This window comes from Neovison vison, chromosome 13 (genome assembly GCF_020171115.1).
Source record: "Neovison vison isolate M4711 chromosome 13, ASM_NN_V1, whole genome shotgun sequence".
Taxonomy (NCBI): Eukaryota; Metazoa; Chordata; class Mammalia; order Carnivora; family Mustelidae; genus Neogale; species Neogale vison.
In genome coordinates this window covers 96,644,119-96,649,701 of record NC_058103.1, presented here as the reverse complement: position 1 = coordinate 96,649,701, position 5,583 = coordinate 96,644,119, and positions in this window count along the sequence as shown.

The window sequence follows — 5,583 nt, the reverse complement described above, 5'->3', positions numbered from 1 at the left end:
ATAACAGACATAAAAAAAGTGTATCTTCTCCTATTCAGTAGGTTGCCAATTAGTTTTATTCTATTTATTTTTCTCTTAAGATTTTACTTATTTATTTGACAGAGAGAGAGATCACAAGTAGGCAGAGAGGCAGGCAGAGAGAGGGGGCAACAGGCTCCCTGCTGAGCAGAGAGTCAGATGCAGGGATGGATCCCAGGACCCTGGGATCATGACCTGAGCTGAACTTAACTGATTGAGCCATCCAGGTGCCCCAGTTACCATTTAGTTTTATAGATGGTTTTCTTCATGGTGCAGAAGTTTTTTCTTTTGATGTAGTCCCAGTGGTTTATGTTTGCCTTTACTCCTTTGTCTCAGGAGACATATCTAGAAATTTGTTGCTATAGATGATGTCAGAGAAATTACTGTCTGTGCTATCTTCTAGGATTTTTATGGTTTCAGATCATTTCGGTCCTTAATCCATTTGGGGTGTGTTTTTATGTTTGGTAAAAGAAAAGTGGTCCAGTTTCATTCTTTGGCATACAGCTGTTTATTTTTCCCAATCATTTGTTGAAGGGACTGTCTTTCTGCCTTTGGATAGTCTTTTCTGCTTTGGTGAAGATTAATTGACCATATAATTGAGGGTTTATTTCTGGGTTTTCAATTAATTCCATGGATCTATGTATCCGTATTTGTGCCAGTACCATACTGTTTTGATTTCTACAACTTTGTAATATAACTTGGAGTCTGAAAGTGTATGCCTTCAGTTTTGTTTTTCTTTTTCAAGATTACTTTGGCTCTTTGGGCTCTTTTGTGGTTTCATACAAATTTTGGGTTGTTTGTTCTAGTTCTATGAAAAATGAGAGGCCCTGCTTTTTGACACATACATTCTAGTGGAGGCAGAGAATATTAAACAAATAACAAAATGAAGAATGCAAGTTTTAATAAGAGCTATGAAAGAAAAAAGTAAGGTGATCTAATAGAAGAATTGGGTAGAACATAATTGTTATAGACAGAATGTTTGAAATGTTGAAATCCTAACCTATAATACTCTGATAGCATGAGGAGGTCAAGCCCTTGAGAGGTGGTTAGATCATGAATGAGGGTGGAGCCCTCAGGAGTGGGAGTAGTGCCCTTATAAAGGGGATTGCCAGAACCCCCTTCCCTGCCACCATATGAGGACACAGCAGAAGGATTTTATCCACCAAGAGGTGGATTCTCAGCAGACATCAAATCTGCTGATGCCTTGATCTTGGACTTTCCAGTCCCCTAAACTGTTAGAAAGAGATGTTTGTTGTTTATAAGCCATCTAGTATAAGACAGCTTGTTGTAGCATCCTGAGCAGACTAAGACAAGGTCCACAGATAGTGTGCTGAGGAGAGAACTCTGATGAGGGTATATTTAAATGGAAACCTGTTGAACGAGGAGATGGTCATATAAAAGAATATTTCATTCCCACCAACAGTGTAAAAGGGACCCTCTTACACTATTGTTGGGAATAATGCAAGTTGGTGCAGCCTCTTTGGAGAACAGTGTGGAGATTCCTCAAGAAATTAAAAATAGAGCTTCTCTATGACCCTACAATTGTACTACTAGGTATTTACCCCAAAGATACAGATGTAGTGAAAAGAAGGGCCATCTGTACCCCAATGTTTTTAGCAGCAATGGCTACGGTCGCCAAACTGTGGAAAGAACCAAGATGCCCTTCGATGGACGAATGGATAAGGAAGATGTGGTCCATATACACTATGGAGTATTATGCCTCCATCAGAAAGGATGAATACCCAACTTTTGTAGCAACATGGACGGGACTGGAGGAGATTATGCTGAGTGAAATAAATCAAGCAGAGAGAGTCAATTATCATATGGTTTCACTTATTTGTGGAGCATAACAAATAGCATGGTGGACATGGGGAGTTAGGAGAAGGGAGTTGGGGTAAATTGGAAGGGGAGGTGAACCATGAGAGACTATGGACTCTGAAAAACAATCTGAGGGGTTTGAAGTGACGGGGGGTGGAGGTTGGGGGAACCAGATGGTGGGTATTAGAGAGGGCACGGATTGCATGGAGGACTGGGTGTGGTACAAAAACAATGAATACTGTTATGCTGAAAATAAATAAAAAATAAATTAAAAAAAATAGAATATTTCAGGCAAAACAACAACAACAAGTGTAAATGTCCTGAGGCAGGCAAAAGCTTGGCATCTTCTCTGTCCCTAAAGAAGCTGATGTGGCTGGGGAGAGGCAAGGGGATATGAGATGATGGTGATGAGGCAGAAAGAGAAGAAATAAAATACCTAATAGAAGGAATCTGGTTGAGGAGTCAGAAGCTCCTGGATTTCTTGTCATAGAGATGGCATGGCCTCAGGAAAATGGGAAGAGGAAAGCCCGGATTTCTTCTTAATTTCTTAAGATTTTATTTATTTATTTTAGAGAGAGAGTGAGTGGGAATAGGGGAAGGAGTGGGACAGAGGTAGAGAAAATTTCAAGCAGATTCTATACTGAGCCCAGAGCCCAACATGAAGCTCGATCCCATGATCCTCAGCTCATGACATGAGCCAAAATCAAGATTCCAGGGCTTAACTGACTGAGCCACCCAGATACCCCAGGAAAGCACAGATTTCTTAAAGGAAGAGATGACACTGACTGTAGACTCTCATTTGAAGGAAATTCAGATCAGCTCACCTCAAGGAGTTATACAAAATCCAACCTCAAATCCCAGGTGAACAACTCTCTCCACTGTGACCCTGGTTCTGAGGTTTCCCTGCAGAGGACAGAAGGATGTAATGAGCCTTGGTACTAGACAGAGAGGAGTTGAGTGACGCTTTCCCAAGAAGAGTCATGCTAAGTGTCTTGCCATTGGTAGCAGGAAGTAGGAGCAGTAGGCATTGAAATGACAGCAATGGTGGCAACAACAAATTATGTTAAGTAATTCTGTACAGATGTTCTGTACAAATTCTGTACAGATGTTGACTTACCATAACTACCGAGAAAAGACAAAAATTAATTGCATTCAAATGCAAACACAGAGATTTAGAATCATTATGACAGAGTGGCACAGAAGGCTGGGAGATGCCCCACTGGACTATGAAAGAAAAATGTGGACTTTCCCTCCATTGGCTCTCTATACGATTTTCATCCTACCAAAAAAAGTGGAACAAGTGCGCTGGTCTTTGAAAGAATCAGGGTTCCCATACATCAACGATCATGAAAGACCACTGATGGAATAAAGATCTTTTGTCTGATTGTCCCCTCCTTTCTCAGTAGCCTAATTCCCTTTATCAACATCATTTACCATGGTCTGGTCAGTCTATCCACAGAGTGCACACAGCTTATCCTCTCTGGGGACATGGACACTGTGTGCAGCCTGTCCCAGAGCCTGAAAGCTTGTTCTCAAGAGCGTTTCATTGAATCTGATCAATCACATGGTCTGTCCACACATTCTTTTTTTTTTTAATTAATTTATTTTTTTCAGCATAACAGTATTCATTGTTTTTGCACCACACCCAGTGCTCCATGCAATCCGTGCCCTCTCTAATACCCACCACCTGGTTCCCCCAATCTCCCACCCCCCCACCCCTTCAAAACCTTCAGATTGTTTTTCTGTCCACACATTCTTGATTAAGATCAAGGTTATCTTCTCATTTCTCTGCTTATGGCAAATCCTGAAACTGCACCTGCCCCACTCTAGGTCCTCCTGTGTAGAGCAATGGCTTTAAATCTCCAGGGTCATTCAACTCCACCTCCCTCTCGTGTGCATTTGAGGGGTAGGGATGGTGTAGGACAGACCTTGTGCCTGTCATGTTTGGGGCCTGGAAGTACAGACTTGGAGGTTATGCATGCAGAAGCCATTCCTGCATCACATATACTCTCTCAGCTGTGTGCTTCCCCTAGTTCGGGTTCAAGGCCAGTGTCAGGTGTCACATTAGTTGCCATGTGTCTTTAGCCACATTTAATCTGTAACATTTCCACAGTCTCTGTATCTTAGGTCTCTGAAATTTTTTTTTAGCATTGACATTCTTTTATTTTATCTTATTTTTAACTTAATTTTTTTCAGTGTTCCAAAATTCTTTGTTTATGCACCACACCCAGTGTCCCATGCAATACGTGCCCTCCATAATAACCACCACCAGTCTCACTTAACCCCCCACCTCTCTCTCTTCCAAAACCCTCAGTTTGTATCTCAGAGTCCATAGTCTCTCATGATTTGTCTCCCCCTCCGATTTCCCCCAACTCACTTCTCCTCTCCATCTCCCAATGTCTACCGTGTTATTCCTTATGCTCCACAATAAGTGAAACCACAAGATAATTGACGTTCTCTGCTTGGCATATACAATGGAGTATTATTCCTCCATCACAAAAGATGAATACCCAACTTTTGTATCAACATAGACAGGACTGGAAGAGATGATGCTGAGTGAAATAAGTTAAGGTCTTTGAAATTTTTGAAGAAATCAGCATCTCTTTTTAATTTTTCCTTCTAAATAGACATCATTTTTTGGGAGAGTTTTAGATTCACAAAAGAAAATGAGCAGAAAGCAGAATTCTCATATACCCTGTGTCCCCATGCCTCCCCCATGCACAGCCTCCCCCACTCTCAACATCCTACACTAGAGCAGTACATTTGTTACAAATGATGGACCTACATTGACACAGCACCCCAAGTCCATAGAATCCATTAGGGTTCACTCTTGGTGCTGTATATGTGTATGTAACTCAGGATTTTTCTCTTGCTAGTCTACCTTTTGTCAGTTTATCTTGTACATTCCCAGTCTCTGAACTTAAGAGGGTGGAAGAAAAAGTTTCTTCCTCCACCTATTCCATAAACACATATCCAGGTTGAACCCTGGCTCTTCACAACATTAACCTTTGTGCACATTTGCTTACTCTTGTAATACATCTAACATAGTCTGAGAATTGTTTTGTCCATACCACTATAATGAACAAGACTACTCAAAAAGTTTAGGATGTATTTGCAGTTTTTCCCTTATCTCTACCCTACCATGCTGAAGACTGATGTTTTATACCTAAACCGTAAAATCAGAGATAATGAAAGTATCGGTGTTTAGTAAGTGTGCCATATAGTAATGCATAAGCAACACCATGTTGTTAGTCATAGATTATACCGTGGCGTTGGGGTTCCGATTTAGGCCCATGCTTTTTCTCACTACATGATGTTCCACAAAGTCACAAATGAAGTTAAGTGGGCATAGAGAAAGTGTTTTTGAGACTGAGATGAAAGTGCTTTTGAGACTGAGATGATAACATGCAGATAAGCAGGCATATCTATTTGGTCATCCCAGAGACAGCCCTCTTCTCTTTCCTTAGAATCGTCATTGGACAGGATGAACTGATTACAAGGGCAATGCGCTCAAGGGCCTGGAAGGTCAGTGAAAGGTCAGGACAAACCCAGACCTCCCTGACTTACTCCTACACCTAGTCTAAATACTTTTCACTGGAAGAGAGTATTTTCTGAAACTTGATCAATCAACAAGTGCTCAGAAATGTTAAACAAAAACTACATTGTTCACTGAGAACTTCAGCCAGTAATGATTTCATTCTTCAGCTGTAACCCCAGTCATCTGAGCTGGCTGACCAAGTTCCAGAT